Source organism: Lissotriton vulgaris, chromosome 4_1 (genome assembly GCF_964263255.1).
Source record: "Lissotriton vulgaris chromosome 4_1, aLisVul1.2, whole genome shotgun sequence".
Taxonomy (NCBI): domain Eukaryota; kingdom Metazoa; phylum Chordata; class Amphibia; order Caudata; family Salamandridae; genus Lissotriton; species Lissotriton vulgaris.
The window spans coordinates 669,166,891-669,185,414 of record NC_141691.1 but is presented as its reverse complement, the minus strand read 5'-3'; positions in this window follow the sequence as shown (position 1 = coordinate 669,185,414).

Here is an 18,524-nt window from a genome sequence, read left to right as displayed (position 1 = left end):
CACTGATAAGCACCTTAGACCCACTTCCAGGGGTCCAGGGCTGTGGTGGCACCACTTGGCAGGGTAGACTCACAGCTGGCAGAGCCCAGATGCAGGGTGGTTGGAAGCCTGTTATGACCCTGAGGCTTGAAAGCAGTATTAATCACCAAATGTATCCAATTAAGTGTAATGAAAGCTTGGCACTAAACTCTCATGACGTCAACCACAAAGCACGGGGAAGGGAAGAATTCCTTTTTGTTAAATAACCCTCACACACTCTAGTAGTGTCATGCTTCATCATCAGGTTCACCCTGACTCCTAAACGTCAGGGTGGGCTGGACCATGTTTCAGGGAGCACTTGAGAGAGATAGGCCAGGGGGCCTAAAAATGTAAAATCCTCCTCCGTCTCCAGGTGTCCCTTTAATAATGGAGTAACAGGGGATATTAAGAAGAAATAAAGGGAGGGTCATCAGGAGGTAAGAATAGAAGAAAGAATACTCAAATTAAAACTAAATGACAATGACTAAACAAAAGAAACTCATCTAAATCTTAAAGGAGGTTTACGAATTCTCATGCTTCTGCAAAGTTTAGATACATTGTCACAATCATTTTTAGTATTAGGATTTGAGTTAGCAAAAGAAGAATTACAATCAACATTCCTATCCTTAACATTAACAACTCTACAAATGTTCCACCAATTCTTGTTGTTGACTCTCACTGCATTACCACAAACTTTATCAATAATAAGAGGTTCAGAGAATTTACCCCATCCATTGATTACATGAACAGGACTTTTAATTCGCACAACATCCCCTACACAAATATTGTGCTGAAAAACTTTTATCCTTTCATCAAAATATACTTTTTGCTTTTCTTGGGCTCTGCCAACATTGCTTCTCGCAAATCCATCAATATCATCTATCCCATTCCTTTTTACCCATTTTGACATCCAACCTGGGCAAATCTTTGTAGATGGTTTTCTTCCTTTAAAAAGTTCAAAAGGAGAGACTCCAGTAGACGAATGTGCAGTAGTTCGATAGAACCACAGCATAGAACGCACTGCATTTTCTACAACACATTTGTTAGCAATAGCCCACTGCACACAATTATTTAAAACTCTATTCATCCTCTCTACGAGGCCATTTGCTTGAGGATGATAAAAAGAACTCTTCTTATGTATGACACCACCTTGTTTCAAAAAGTTTTCAAATTCAGAACTGACAAACTGTACACCACTATCAGACATTACCCAAGAAGGAAACCCTTCCCTTAAAAAAATATCTTTTAGAAAATGAATAACATTTGCCGTAGTAGGTTCATTAAAAAAACGTACTTCTTGCCACTTTGAATAGTAACCAATGGCCACAACAGCAAAACGTGAAGCAGACGGTAGAAGATTGAAGGGCCCTTTTAAATCGATTCCAATTTTCTCCCACGATATCCCTGGAAAACCAACCGGTTCCAAAGGTGGTGTCCTCAACTTGTGACTCTAATCAGATGATTTACAAACAACACAACTATCAACCAGTTCATCCACGCATACATCCATGTGTTGCCACCAGAACCATCTCTAAGTCTACGTTTAGTGAATGTCTTTCCCAAATGTCCCTCATGTGCACCATTTAAAAGACGTTTCCTTAAACTTTCAGGGGAAACAAGTCTTCCGCCACGTAGAAGAATACCATCTACTACAGTTAACTCTTCTGAAATGTTTACATAAGTTTGAAACTGACAAGACACATTTTACTCCCTAGGCCAACCAGATCTCAGATATTTCATTACTTGTACAAGAACTTAATCCTTCATCATCTCTTTCTTCCATTCAATTTCACTCACAGCACACATCTCTTCAACATCCAAACCAGCAACAAAACAATCATCTTGATCATCTTCTTTGTCAAATTCTGAACCATTACCTGTAACTGGAAAACGTGACAAGTAATCTGCCCGTACATTCCTCAAACCAGGTAAATAAACAACATCAAAATCATATTGCAACAATTTCGATGACAACCTAGCTATCCTTGGCGTGTGTTCCTTTATTTTTTCACCTGTCAAAATAGATACTAATGGACTGTGATCAGTTCTTAGCACAAAATGACTTCCCCAGATAAAGGGATTGAACTTCCTGACCGCCCACCAACAAGCCAACAATTTTTTTTCTATTACCGAAAAATTCATCTCTGCTCCTCTCAAAACCCTGGAAGCCTAACCTATAGTGTTGTCTGTTTTACCGTTTTCTTGAGTAAGAACAGCTAAAAGTCAAAATCCACTTGCATCTACAGTAATAGTACACTTTTTGTTAAGATCAAAGGGCTTCAAAATTCTGTCACTTACTATCTGTAACTTTATCCAATCAAAAATTTCCTGACAACTTTTGTCCCACTTGAACGGAACATTCTTCTTCAACATGTTGGTTAGAGGTTAAACCACTGAAGCATAATATTTGATAAACCTTGAATAAAATTCACTGAGCCCAATGAAAGACTTCAAACCAGATTTATCAACGGGTGGGCTAGCAAAAACAATGGCCTTTACCAACCCCGGACGGGGTTCAACACCATCATGCGAAACAACATGACCAAGAAACTCCATCTTTTCCTTGAGAAAAACACACTTCTCACTCTTAAGTACAACACCTTTCTCCTGCATAATCTCCAAAACTTTATTCAAAGATTTGTAATGATCAATTCTATTTTCACCAAAAATTAAAACATCATCCTGAAAAACGATGACACCAGGGGTATCCTTAAACATTTGACTCATCAATCTCTGAAAAACCGCAGGCGTCGATGCAAGACCAAACGGCATCCTGCAGTATTGGTAGCTGCCAAAAGGAGAAACGAATGCAGTCAAATGTCTGGAAGATGGACTTAGTACAACCTGGTGATAGGCAGACGCCAGATCCAGCTTGGTGAACCATTTTGCTTCTCTTGTATGTGATAACAACTCAGTAATCTTAGGCAAAGGATGTGATTCAATCCAGATATTTTTGTTAAGACTGCGTAGATCCACACATACGCACAAATCGCCATTTATTTTGTGCGCCACTACCAGGGGAGACAACCACAAAGAAGACTCAATTGGCTCAATGATGCCCTTCACACATAACTCATTCAATTCTTTCTCCAAGCTATATCTCACACTGAAAGAGACACTTCTCACCTCTTGTTTAATTGGAATGGCTCCATCCTTAACCTTAATCTCATGGGTAAAACCTTTAATCATTCCAAGTCCTTCTCCAAAAACAACAGGCAAAGCAAAACTCAACTTTTCTGTGCAATCAGAGGATTCTACCACACTGACTTGCTCTTTTGTTCCTGGTCTAAGAACCATCTGGAACAAACCCAGATGAAACCATCCCAAAATATTCAACACCTTAATAGCAACATAAATTTTTCCTAGAATTTTCCTTCCTTTAAACTGTAACACATCCTCAAAATAACCGGCCAAATCTATTTTGCGCCCCTCATAAGAAACAGGGGCCCTGTCAGGAGGTTCTAACTTTCTTTTAGGCCATGTCTCACAGTTCAACTCTTGGGTAATCATCGTAATCCTTGCACCTGAATCAACAAGCAACATCAGAGTTTTGTTACCCACACCAATATCAATATACCGATCAACACATTCTGATGAATCTCCAGCGACGATTACATCATCATGTACCACTACAACCATTTCCCTCAGATCGTCTTGAATGCTATTTACAGTGTCGCATTCCTTGTCAACAATATCAGAAATATCAGAAACATTTCCCACCCCACTAGTGTTTCCTTGACTTAGGTTTTTATTCATTAACCCTAGATTTGGCTGCCTATTATTTTGACACATTTTTGCAAAATGTCCAAATCTTCCACAATTTCGGCAAGTAGAGTTTCTAGCAGGACAGAATCTGTTCCCCTAATTATGTGTTAAATTACCACATCTGTAACAAATGTTACTTGGTTTGAAAAAGGTGTTCCTTTCATAACGTTGTGATCCAGGCAAGGTGTTTTTGTCATAACGTTGTGTAATAGGCATTGATTTAGTTTCTTTAGCTCTGACCGCAGAAATTGCCTCCTCGCTCTTCTTTTCAAGCTCTTTAACTTCTTTTTTTGACAACTCAATACTTTTAGCTGTGCGAATAGTTTCCTCCAGAGTGGGATTTCCTAAGGTAAGCAACTTTTGTTGAATCGATTTGTCTGTGCATTTGCAAATATACTGGTCCCTAATCAATTGTTCTCCGAACGTCTCAAATTCGCACTCAGCACTTAATTGCCTAAGTGTAGACACATAAGTTTCCACATCCTCACCAGGTAACTGCTCCCTTTTGAAGAATTTATGCCTGATTACCCACAGGCTAGGTTTTATGTAAAACCTCAACTCCAATTTTCTTCTAGTCTCCATATAATCATCAATATCTTCTTCCGCATCGTCTCTTACTAAAGGAGGTAAATGCTTATAGATCTCCCTCCGCTCAAATCCTAACAAATGCAGAAGTAAGTACTTCTTCCGCTCTGCACGGTACCTAGATGCACCTATAGCTCAGAGGTATGTCTGAAATGCATCAAACCATTTTTTCGATGCTATTGGCGGGTTTCCAGATGTTTCCATAAAAGGTGGTGGTGGTGAAACAGACTGCATTTTACTCTCTAGTTATTTTGTATTTAAAAAATTTCCCAAACTGTGAAAATATAGCTTAATTAGAATGACTTCTCTTTTTAAATAAACTCCAAACACCTCATGCAGTTTCTTTTCCTTTAAATCGTTTTACTTTTATTTAAAAAAAATAATAATAATACTTCTTGAAGTGTTCCTGACTGTTTAAATGCAGCACTATTTCTTTAAATCTTTATTTTCTTTTTATTTCCTTAACTTAAGCGGTTCCGTTAAACTCTTAAATCACTGTGATGTCTACAACGCGGTATAAGCAAACATCAGTCTTGCCAACCACGTGAAATGACCGACCGAGCCCCCGCTTGCGTTGCCAATCACGCACACGTAACTTTTGATGCTGTAAAATGTCCGCTACAGCTCGCGCTTTCTTGCTCGCGCTTGCCTGCTAACGTTGCCAACCACCTCAGTTAACGTTGCCAATCACGTCTCGCGCTGCCGTTGCCAATCACGTCTCGCGCTGCTGTATTTTCCTTTAATTAAAACAGCTTCCCGCTTTTGACATTAACAATAGCATTTCTCTTCACTCCGTGCTTTGGATATATTCACTTATCTGCTTTTCACGAGTACCGCAGCCACAACTTTCTTTTTATGCTCCGCTGCTACGCTGCTACGCTGCTGTTACATAATCTTCGACGAGGTTCGGGTCCTTTCCAATCTCTTGAGGATCGTCGCCACGAAAAATGTAGTAAGTCCTTTAGACTTAATTTACTTTTGTAATAGTTTATTCATCTCAAGAGATTCACAGCACCAACAAGGCACAGTCCGGAATAACTGTCGAAACCAAAACACTGCATTCTCAATAGGAATACAGAACCCCATGACAAGAGAATTCCAACTACAAGTGCCTGAAAGGGAAAAACTAAACAAAGAATACTACAGATTACACATTGTAAGCCCCGTTATCTTAAGCAACATTTCCTATACATTGACTTTTCCCATTTATATGAGTGATTGTCTCTATATAATATGTGTGTTGTAACGCACTCCAAAACTCTGCCCCACATACTTGGGATGATTAGCACTATAGAAGAAATTAAAAATACATGAGATACGGTCTATGTGAAGATGAGGGGCACCATTGGAGGGTGGTATCAAGGCCAGACTGGTCGGACTGGGTATCAGGTGTTTTCTCTGGAAGCTGGAAAGGTGGGAGCGGCTTTGTTACCACAAAAATATCTGCACATTTGCTTAAAACTGCGTGCATACTTACAAACCATGAAGTGCACAATTGTCTCAACCTAATAAGAACTTATTTTCACTTGTACTTTAGCGGTTATCTATTTACTTACTTATATACTATTTTGCAACCTTCTCTGATGTGTCTCTAAACCTTACTTTTTGTCCTGAATTTTGACCCCTGCCCTGAATTTTGGTCCCAAAATGTGACCCTTTGTCCTGAATTTTTACACTCACTGTCCTGAATTTGCTCCCATGCCAGTTGGTCACCCTAGACATCACGGCGACCCCTCCAGGTGCCAGTGGTTGGGGGGCGGGGTGGTGATCCTCGGCGTTCAGATGGAAGCAGGGGCTACCAATGATAGAGGCAACAAGTGCAGGCGCCCTGCAACCCGCTCATCACCACCACATGAAGGAAGAAAAGAACCCGATCAGCTTGTCGACCCAACTTCCCCCAAAAACATTCAGACGCCATGAAAAGGCAGCAGCATTTGCTGTCTGCGAGTCTGTCAAATTAGATTTGTACAGTAAACCCATTTGAAAAGGAAATTGCATTAAATGTCTGCCCCATCACGGTCACCATCTGCGTCTTCAATCTCTCGTTCACCCCTCTTTTAAACCTCACGTCAACTCGTCTCCCTCAAATTGCGGGAGGAGGCTAATTCATTCAGCCAAAGCCATGTTCAGAGCAGAGATGCAGGGGCTCTAAGTAGAGGTGAAAACACAACAAAGCCTCATTACCAAGTAAATGGTCTTTTAAAGACCTCTGTGAAGTGCTCAGGGGTGGCTGTGTGTGTGTGCTGCGCCGGGAAGCTGTCTCAGACAGGCACACACATTCTTATAACATTCACACCCCTCAATGACAAATCACCACTTCTAGCTGCCTCGTCATGGGGTGGGAGTGGGAAGATGTGCACAGCAGTGGGAAAGGGATGGCCAGTGCAGGTGACACTTTTATTTTGTATAGGAATTTCTGCTGGCCCAGGGTTTGCTGTCTGTGCACTTGTATAGATGTGTATTCCATACTAGTGCACAGGCTACACACCCTGGGCTATGACGCCAGCAGGAATTACTTTACAAAGGAAAAATGTGTCACCTACACTGCCATCCCTTTCACCTTGCTGTCTGTGCACTTGTATGGAATACACATCCACGGCGCTGCTCACCAGATAAATGGTGACCAGGGCCCTGGATCTGTCTCTTTTTGCATCCAAGGGCACCGACGAAGAAGCAGAGGAGGCCCAGGCAAGGAGAATCCAGGAGACATTTGACCCACACCTTTCTAGAAAGTGAGACCTTCGGGAGGGGCTGGATGCCCGGACGACAGTGTTGCTGATCAGCCCGACTCCACTGAATAGTATCAGAAGAGCAGGCAGCAGTTTTTAAGTAAGTTCCAGTAACTTTAATGCATTCTACAGCATCACCAGCATTACCTACTGGCTGCATATCTAGGTTACGGTGTTTTAGACTTACATGCATGGAAACGTCAAGGAGGACAGTCCCCTCCAAATATGCAAATGTATTGTAAGCTTGTAGGGGCAGATTTACAAGCCCCTTGTGCCATTTTTGGGTCAGTTTTCCCATGTTAAAGGTGATGCAAAAGTGGTGCCAGGAGCTTGTAAATCTGCCCCGTAGCGTTCAGCTTTTGGGATGCCAGTGGAGTCATTTTAGGGTTCAGGGTGGGTTTGGGTTTTGGGGTGGCAGTGATCATTTTAGGGTTCAAGGTGGGTATGAATTTTGGGGTGCCAGGGGAAATTTTAGGGTTTAAGGCGGGTATTAGTTTTTGGGTACCAGGGGAAATGTTAGGGTTCAGGGTGGATATGGGTGTTGGGGTGCCAGGGGTAGTGTTAGGGTATGAGTTTTTGGGGGGCAGGGGTAATTTTAGAGTTCAGGGTGAGTATGGGTTTTAGGGTACCAGGGGGTAATTTTAGGGGGCAGGGCGGGTATGGGTTATGGGTTTTGGGGTGCCAGGAGGCTAATTTTTGGGATCAGGGAATGTATGAGTTTTAAGGGGCCAGGGTTCCTAAGTGTGCCCTAATGGTTGTCCAGTTTCAAATGCAGAATTCATCAATTTTTTTTCTCAGCTTGGCCTCAGCATTACCCGATCCTGATTGTCTGTCATTTTAGCCCCGCCCCTATTGATTAACATTAGCCATGCCCCTTCGTTTGCCAGGTTAGCCCCCCCTGGAAACATTTCTGCGGATTCTTTTGCGCTGTTTTTCTACTTATTGATAGAGGTTTGTTGATCCTGAAGTTCCAGTCATAGTTTTGGAAACTCTGGGATCAAAGAAATGAGATTCTCCAATTTAAAAATCCCACAAGATGGCATAATCACAGTATAGGGTAGTTTTGGGGTTCTTTATGCCCAATAAATTGAGTATCTTCTTGATCAGGCATCTCTCAGGCCTGTTGTCTGGTCTCCAGCCTGGTTGGAATGAGTTTCCCTTGGCTACCAAAAATGCTGAGTGTTTTTCCATAGTACCTTGGCAATAGTGGTAGTCTTTTGGCATTTGATAGGGTACCCCTTTGCAAAAGATGTGAAGTGATTTTCTCTGATCAGTACTTTTGCAACGTTTCTTCTCTCATAGACTATTGACAAGAAAGCAATGCATACTGAGCCCATGGACCCCTTTCTCTCCGGGGGCTGTATTACAAAGAGGGCCCACTGTCCTTGTCTGTACTCAAGAGCACCTTCAAATTGGTGTGCTGGCACTGATGGAGAAAGTGTGTGGTATTACTGGTAATGAGCTGTTCCTAGGGCAGACACAAACTTGTGCCACATTAGTGGATCAGTTGCTTGAGCAGTTACTCCATCTTTCACTGTGCAATTGGCAGTGAGTGACTGCACTCACCTGCAGGGGATGTCTTGGGTAGGTCCATGGAATCCTCTTCCCCCCTCCAGATGGTTGCCCTCAGAGGGTGGGCTTACTATGTGTCCCCTTACAGTGCTGCTCTTAACGGCATTTCTGCCTCTGTGCCTACATCCATAGTATGCTAAAGATACATTTGATGGAGGGAATGCTGGACAATGCAAACATGCATCCCCAGTCACAAGAATCTGGGTTTAATCCATCATTCTTTTGCTCACCACACCACCCCATCCATAATATAGCATTGGCTCAGAGGCAAAGTGTTTCCCTCATTTGCATTGGGGCCATGCCCCCATGAAAATACAGGAGCATCTTCATCAGACAGGTCCGGCACAGTGTGTGTCCTGACGCTAATTGTATTACAGTAGGGGACTACACAAGTTTCTGTGTTCCCTTCTGTAATATTGTAGTGCTATGGTGCAAAAAAATGGGCACACACACATTGTGCCCCCAGTGTGCTATATGTAATATGGCCCTTGATGACTCATTCTGGCAGCTTTTTCTGTGTAGTTTATTCTATTCACCTACCGAGAACCCCTAAATAGTTTGCCTTTTGGTTACCTGGTTTTAGCTTCACTGAGGCAAGAAGTTAATTTTCTGTACCAGCCCTGTGTTTCTTTGTAAATTCAACCATTTCTGCACAGCTCCTTTCAGAGACTAGTTTAAGACATTTTCAATCACAACGTAGATCAGTCCAGAGTAATAGTTTTCCCTCACCACCATGATATTTGCTGTTTTGGAACACTTGTATTGCAATGTAAAAGAAACCGATTTACATCCGAAAAGTACACTTAACCATCACACTTATTGTCAAATTAAAATCCTTAACTCATACGTGAATGTCTTCAGAAAGAAAAAAAAATGATTAGTACACGAGGCATTTTTTAATGCTTTTGTCGTGACTTGAGGATGAACCTGATGGTATCATGGCCTGATAATTGCCTTTTATTTATACAACAAAGGGTCATCTTGGGGTTCAGCCCATCCCTATGTGATAAACAAAAAATAGTGAAGCCATGTGTGTACGAGATGTTCCCATGTTAATATGTGGGAAAGCAGCCTATTCAGATGAATGGATATGCTGTCTGTGACCCTAAAGTAGCCCTGAAACACTGAAATCGCTCGAACTTGTCAACACACAACACACAACAATCTAAGGCTAGCAACAATGCAGCAGCAAAACTAAAACACATAACAACCAAAAAATCAAATACAAACTAATAATAAAACACAAAGGAAGAGAAAACATAGGAGCATCACAAACAAAAGACACCATCACAAAAACAACAAAAAATAACAACAAATGGAAACAAAACAACAACATAAACATATCAAACCGTCACTAACATATCAACACAGCGCAATCTTCCTCCAACACAAAAAACACAACACCAAAATACAAAACAACATAGCAACAGTGCAGTTGTGTTGTGCTGGAAGTGTAGATTAATAATCAGTCCTTTAATTTGTCATTCTACAAATAGAATTAATTTGCTTGTAGCCAAACAATTCAATTGTATTTGAAGAATAGATAAGTAAACAACTGACTACTAATCTACACTTTGGACCACTGCTTGTCCCATTGACTGAATATGTGTGTTGGATACTGACTTACATCATTGGCTTTTAATGTACCGAGGGGATACGCATACAGAGTGCTGAGTAAAGTTGTCTTGTTTGAAATTCGAGGATATTTTCCTTGATTGAGAGAGTGTGGTGGCTGTACCTTCTTACTGGTGCACCGGTTTCTCCATTTTACTGTTGTGAACCTCCATACTTCGTATATTGTGATTCTAGGAGGTAGTAGTAAGTGCAGTCTGTTGTATTCTTGCCTCAGACATCCGTTGTAAATTATCAATTGTGTTATGTTTTTTGTTGTGTAATGTTGTATATGTTATTTTGTCTGATGAGTTGTTTTGGTTAATGTTTGAGCTATTAGTATGTTGCAGTTCTGTTTCTCATTGCGATAGTTTATTGTGGCGTATTTACATTGTGTTCTTTTGATATGTTGCTCTGCTGTATTTTTGGTTTGTGTCTTTTCGTGGTTTATTTTTGTATTGTGCTGTAGCATTGCTGTTATACATAATCCTAGGTGTGGCGTTTTGTGTTATTGAGGTGGCATATGTGTTTTGTTGTGCTGTGATCTGTTGTTACATGTTGTGTTCTTTTGATATGTTACTCTGCTGTATTGTTGTTTTGTGTTTTTTCGTGGTTTATTTTTGTATTGTGCTGTACCATTGCTGTTATATATAATCCTAGGTGTAGAGTTTTTTTGTTATTGAGGTGGCATATTTGTTTTGTTGTGCTGTGATCTGTTGTCGTTGTTTTTTTGTGTTGTCTTTTGTTCTACTTTGTTTGTTGAATGATTATTCTGTTTTTGTGTTGTGGTGTTCTTTCACATTTTGTGGTCTGTTTTGTGATGTGTTGTGGTTTTGTTGCCTTTCGCTATTGTCGGTTGAGTTTTTGTGTAGCATGATTGTTTTATGCTATTGTGTTATGTTGTACTGTGATTAGGTTGTTATAGTTCTATTGTGCTTGTGTTTTTTGTGTTCTATAATTTTTTGAGAGAGTCTTTGCAGTATTATTGCCTTTGTTGTTTAAATACTTCATTGAATGGTACTACCCCACCAGCCAAAATCAGCATGTCATTGAATTCCAACCATTGGATATTGGCACATGTAGAAACATAGTGCTCCTCAAGCTGTGCAAGTATTTAAGACACCAGTCACCCCCAAACCAAGGCACAGACAATGCCTTAAACTAGCACTTGCCAGGCCCACTATATGCAATCTTGCACATTATGCTGAGCAATCTATTGCTTTGCTACCATGTTTTCAATGAAAGGCGAATCTCCTTACCCTGGGATGATAACGTTTGCCAGGCATTCCACCAAAGTGCTAGAATATTTCATTAGCGTCCTTTGTGAACTTGATTTTTAGCAAATTTATGTGCGTGTTATGGTGGTATAAAGTGCTCCATTTTGCCCTGCTTTCAAAACATTTTCAGGAGAATCACCATATTGACACACACTTTTTTTGTTGTTGTTATTGAGTCACTAGGTTCAATTCGGGAAAGGTGAATATGTTCCCACCAGTTTCAAAGTTCAGCAGCTGCTGGCGCACACATCCACGTTTCACCTAAGAAGGAGACATACATCACCAACTCCCCGAAGGGCATTGGACTTGAGATATAAGACCGGCGTTTGAAACTGAATCCAGGCACACCGTAGGTTCCATCTTTCAGCATCATCTCTTGCTATTATTATCCTCGACCCACCTGGCCAGACTATCAGCAATATATCTAAAGCGTTAAGGGAGCGGCTAAAAAGTTTACGGTCTATTAGACATGAGCAATTCAGAAGTGCACAGGTGTCTTCCGCTAATTACTCAAAGCATTGTTTTTAAGAACTCACCCAAACAAGAAAGGCATTTTCCACCTTGTTGTGGGCAAAACAGTGTCGCATCTTCGAACAACTGAAGATTTGGCAAGATGGCGCTGTCTGGGCTGCTTTTCGCAGAAATCTAGGAAACGGCTGCTGTCGCACATAGCTATTTGAAGTGGTTGAGAGCAAAGCATTGAACTTTTATTTTGGCTTTTGTTGTGGTCAACGATTGATCTATACCCATGAAGGAGGGTGGGGGTACAAAAACATGGCAGTTGGTACTCTAACTTTTCTCGTTCAGGCACAATTTACACAACTGTCATTTATAGAGGGTTACATCACAGCTAATATGATTTTGCACGTTTTAAACTAATATATTTAATTCTCTAGAGAATTAAATTGATACATTCTTCTACACATACAGATATGACATCAGGGACATTTTAAAGGATGTCGGAGCACCTGGGCTACACATATTTTGGGGTGCCCTGTTCGAACTAGCTTTGAAATTATGATCCAGTTTCATCTCTTCCATGCCCTCTTTGCCCATTGAGCAGGCACACTGGTCAAGATTATAAATCTGTTTACATCTAACATTCCGGGACAGTGAATGTTATTTTCGGTATTATAATGCAGCAACAGCTCACTTTTGTGACCCTGTCCCATTTCTCAAAAGTGATGTCCTGTTTTGATCTAAAACAAGCTCTTTTATGGATGTTGCATGGTTTTGAAAAACAAACATTTCTCTGCAAAATGTCAGTAATATACTACCATACATCACTCAGACTAAAATACATTAAAGGAAAATGGCATTTAACACAATCTATTTAAGAATTATTCAAGGTCATCAAGACATGACTATCTACAAAACAGAGCTGGCTCTATCATGGGGCCCCTTGATAAGCTGGGTTCCTGGACCAGGGCCCACTTTGCCCATGCCTTAAAACGTCTCCGGGTTGGCTGTACCAGGCACTGGACGTTTCCCTGATGGGCCGCCAGGGTGGGGACATATTTTGGCCCCATGGGGGCGCCGTTTTTGTTACCAGGGGCCGGCAATATCCCCCCCCTGACACAAAATAGGCTGAAACTGGCACTAGCATACCGCTCGGCCACACACACCCCTCTTCCCCCCCGAGGCCGGCCGACCAGTTTGGCAGGGCCGGGTCGGCCCCGTCTCTGGGTCGCACAGACTGTACTCCGGCCGGTGTTATTATGCAAGGCCTTTGAATGTCCACGACAAGTGCAAAAATATGTTTTCATTGACTGAAGAGTGCAATTGTTTTGTATTCTTTGTTTAGATTAGATAGTTATCGTTCCATGAGTCCTACTATGAATAACAACGCTCTATATTATTGATAATCAGGTCTCATACACCGGTCTATGCCGAGCAGTTCCACATGAAATATATTTAGTTTAACAATTATGAAATCTTTGAATAGTATACGTGAATAGCCATAAGCCTGCTTGCTCCTTATTTCACTATAGACAAACAAAGGGGTTTGCCCATTTCACCCCAACCACTATGGGCTACAAATACATATAACAGAAAGTGTGGTTAAAGTAGTGCTAGATTAGAAAACAATGTTAGTTCAACCGAATATCGATATCATTTAGTATTGGTATTGCGGCTAAATCGCATGCTATTTTTTTAACACAAACTTTTATGCATTTTCATAAAAAATAGGCATTACCCGAGAATTACATTTCAATAAACTAGTAGGCATAGTCTAATCAAAACAATAGGATATGTATACAGTACCACGGGCGTGACATTCATTCTCCATCTTAGTCATGCAAAAAATAAATACAAGAATGATCAAGTAATATAGGTAACCCCTAGCCGAATCCCAGAATAATGAAAAAACCTGATGTGTCACCAATTAGCTGTTCTATCTGAAGTTAAGAAGAAGTGCATGCTCGTTGTGTGTTGCAATCTGGATACGGACCTAGTAGATCTGTTGGTGCTGGAACCTCTGCGGTATACAGTTCACAAGGGTATGATAGGCGCTGGATCCATGTGTCCGACCCCGCCTTGCCACCGTATCACATCAGGGATCTAGTGCTTCAAAGCCCTCCAATATTAATAATAATAAATTCTTTATTGTATAGTTAGTTAAAACCATTACAATATACCAAATAATTCCTTTACACACTTTATACACAAAATACGGATTATAAAAAATGATAAAAAAATTACCCTAAGTAGAAAAGATAAAAACACAGCTACAGTGAATTTCCTATTTGAGTTATTAACTTGTGCACAGTAATTTGGGTTACAGATTATAAATCAGCCAAAGCAGTTCGCGGTATCAGAGTTCACGAGTTCGGGTTCATATTGGCTTTTTAGATACATTTTTAAAGTTGATAACAAATTTAATAATTCTACTAATAAATTGAGGATCTTCTGAGTCCATCACATTTAATATTGCGAAACGGCATGTACGAATACCTTTTGCGTTGAACGTTTCCCTAAGTAAACTCCGCCGAACATGCTCTAGCATTGGGCGAATGCAAATCAGGTGGATCATGTCTTGCACTGCTTCACCACATAGGTTGCAATCCTTCGGACCAGGAGACCTCCAGCCTGGCTGGTCGGCATTTGTTGGTACCATTAAATACTTTGATTTTAAGTATGAAGGGAAAGCGAGACCTAAATTAAGGGTGGGCGGCCAGCTACGCTCCGTGCACGGAGTGCGCATAGTGCCGTCTCCTACGCATTTTGCGTAGCGGGCGTAGCCAGGCGGCACTACGCGCGCTCCGCAGACGGTGCGTAGCCGGCCGCCACCCGCCTCCCTCCCGCCCTCCCTAAATACTTAGATAAAAGCATAGAAAGCTTTTAAAAACACTTACTTTGTCCGCCACGTCCCCGGTGCTCCCTCTCGCCGTCCCTGGATTCGCGCCGCCATTTAGGATACTAATGCGCATGCGCGGGCGGCCGTGCATGCGCATTTCTCACGAGAAATGCGCATGCGCGGGCGCCCGCGCATGCGCATTAGTATCTGAATCGGTGGCGGCGCGAATCGCGGGACGGCGAGAAGGAGCCCCGGGGACGCGGCGGACAAGGTAAGTGTTTTTAAAAGCTTTCTATCCTTTTATTTAAGTATTTAGGGAGGGCGGGAGGGAGGCGGGCGGCGCATAGTGGGGCTACGCAGAGTGCACGGGTGGGCGTAGTTTTGTGCCCACTTCGCGTATCTCTGCGTAGCCCCACTCCGCACACTACGCCCAGGGTTAACCTAAATAAGCAGCTGGGGCCGATCTTTTGTAGGATTGTATTATCATCCAGGCATGCGCACGCCGACTTAATGTCAATTTATCTTCAATCAACGAATGCGTATTGGCTGCTTTTTTTACAAGCTGCTTGAATGCTGATGCAGGTAGTTTCTTTTGCCAAATAGATGTCAACTCTGTGCTTGTCAGAGAAGATTTTAAGTACTTCGCATAGTGAGATTTCGGGTTGCTTTGCAGGGCTTCCCAAATGGCAGAATTAATTTCTATGTCGCAATTGAGCGAGATGTTATACCAACATTTAATTGACTCATATTTTTTGTGCAATGTTTGAGACTGAAGTCCGAATTCGACGCGTACCTGTGCGGGTGAGGCGTCGCAGGGAAAACTGAATACACCTTTGTACACTCTCGTTTGGATTTTATCTAGTAACGGAGCACTTCTTCCATTATGCACCACACTGCCGTATGGTATTGTTGGTAGTAACTTAGCTTTAATGACTATAAGAAGGGGAGTAAACAAAGGGCCTTTTAGCTGTTTTGATAGGCTACAGAATGCATGCAATAGAGCTGCTCCCTTTTTTTGAGAGCCTCGAAATTCGTCGAGAATGTGAGCCGTTTGTCCAGATGTATCCCCAGATATTTATAACTATCCACTACCTCCAGGTTCATGTTGTTAATTGTAAATTTCCGCTGTTTAGGACGATGATGGGTTATGATCATAACTTTTGTTTTTGTGCTGTTTACTTCCATCAAATTAGACTTGGTGTATCCGGCCAGCTCATGCATGAGGCGTTGCAGCCTATTTTTGTTTGGCTGAGGAGGACAATATCGTCTGCCTAGGATAAATGAGTTAGGGCCAAAGTTCCTAGCCGTGGTGGATGTGCGTTTACCCCGTCTAACCTTGGAGTCAGATCTGCCATAAATAAATTAAATAGGGGAGGGGCCAAAACGCAGCCTTGTTTCAAGCCTTCACTGGTAACGATCTTCCTTGTTAACCTTTGGCCACTGTCGATCTTAACCTGCATCCAGGTGTTGGTATAAAGGTCCATAATTGGGTTTAAGATCGTGTCCGGTAGGCCCTGTTACTTTAGTTTGGCCCATAATGTTTGACGACTTACACGGTCAAAGGTCGCCTTAAAGTCCACAAAGCATAGATGTAAAGCTTGATGGTTTTGTAGGCTTTTTTCGGCAATCAGGTTTATTGCCATTACGTTTGCCACTGTGCCTAGGCCACGTCGAAACCCTGACTGGTTTATGGGGATTTTATTATTTTCATCGGACCATTTTACAAGATCGGCTAGAACCAATGAGGCATAATATTTGGTCTCTGCATCTATCAGCGCAATCAGGCGAAAATTAGCCAGGTCGTTAAGATCCCCGCCCTTGTATATCGGGTTAATGATCGCACCTCTCCAACTTTCTGGAATACTACTGGCAACATTGATCATCCGGAACAAGTTGTTAAGGTTACTAGCCCAAAAATGTGGATCTTGCTTGTAAATTGCCTGAGGAACACAGTTCGGTCCTGGGGCACTGTCTTGCCTACTCTTCTTTATAATTCGCAGTATTTTCATTTCTGTTTTGTCTTGGGTGGTTTGGCCCCAGTCTTCGTTTTTCTTATCCAGTGAATATCTCGAGTCGGAGGCAATTACAGCAGGGGATGAGTCTTGGAGTTTATTGAGAATGTGTCAATTAGATGTTGAACCCATGCCTTCTCCGAGACGCAAGTCATGCTTATGGTATTTGAGGTTCTATTCATTGAATTTATCTGTGACCTGAATGCTCTAGTATCAGATTTGTTTGCATTATATACTATTTTCGTCCAGAAATCAATGTCCGCATTTCTTTTTTCAATCCAGATTTGTTTCTTGTATAGTTTCTTTAGGGAACATACATCCTGCCATACTTTGGATTGAGAGTTATGACCTTGAGCTCTCCTCAGGGACTGTCTCAAGCGCCTTCTCAAGGCACATGCTGCCTTACTGAGATGGATGTTGTTATTGCCTTTCTGTATCCTTCTAATGTTGACTCCTACTTTTGGTAATTTATTCAGAAAGGCGGTCCAAGTTTGAACAGTCGGTTGGTTTTCTGGGGAGAGCATTACCATTAGGTTTTTTGCATCTGAAAGCCCTCCGATAGCATATTGAATGCCATAGAGATGGGCATTTTACGCAGCCCCTTGCTTTCCTTCCGCCTCAGGGCTTCACTTTCTAGAAGACCCCAACGATGGACCAGCATTTATTAAGTACGCGGTTCACTAGTGTTAACACCAAATTCATGAATCGCACTCCCACCCTGGAACCTCTAGGTCTTGTGGAAAGCCCAAGTGTAGACTGTTCTAGGTTATCCCAATGGGCCTACCACATGACCTCACTTAATGATCCCGCTATTCCCGTCCAGTAGCCTGAAAGTTGTGGACTATCCCACAGCAGGTGAATCAGATCTGCTTTGTGTTCACTGCAATAGGGACACACCAAAGGCACTGCAGGGCACATCTGGTTAAGTTTGTGTGGCATTAAGTATGCTCTGTGAAGAATGGCAGATAGGATTATCTTAAATCTTGAATGGCGAGATAATCTTTTTGGTATTCTAGCATGCATGCACAATCATTTTCCGTGAGTCCCCGAGCCAGGTAGCCTATGTTTCAAGGAAGCCAGTACTTCCATAAGGTGTTCAATCAATCAATCAATCAATCAATCAATCAATCAATCAATCAATCAATCAATCAATCAGGCATTGGTAAAGCGTACTACTCACCCGTGAGGGTCTCAAGGCGCTAAAGGGTGGGGGAATGCTGCTACTGTTTGAAGAGCCAGGTCTTGAGGAGTCTTCTGAGGGTCAGTAGGTCTTGGGTCTGCCGTAAGAGGATGGGGAGGGTGTTCCATGTCTTGGCGGCGAGGTGGGAGAATGATCTGCCCCCGGTGGTCACTCTTTGGATGCGGGGGACAGTGGCGAGGGCATGGTCGGCGGAGCCGAGCTGGCGGGTGGGAGTGTAGAAGTTGGGTCGGCTGTTGAGGTATGCTGGTCCGGTGTTGTGGAGTGCTTTGAGTGCGTGGCTGAGTAGCTTGAAGGTTATACTCTTGTTGACCGGGAGTCAGTGCAGTTCTCTCATGTGGGGTGTGATGTGGCTGTGTCGACGGATGTCGAGGATCAGGCGTGCGGAGGCGTTCTGGATGCGTTGGAGCCATTTCAGGAGTTTGGCTGGGGCTCCTGCGTAGAGGGTGTTTCCATAGT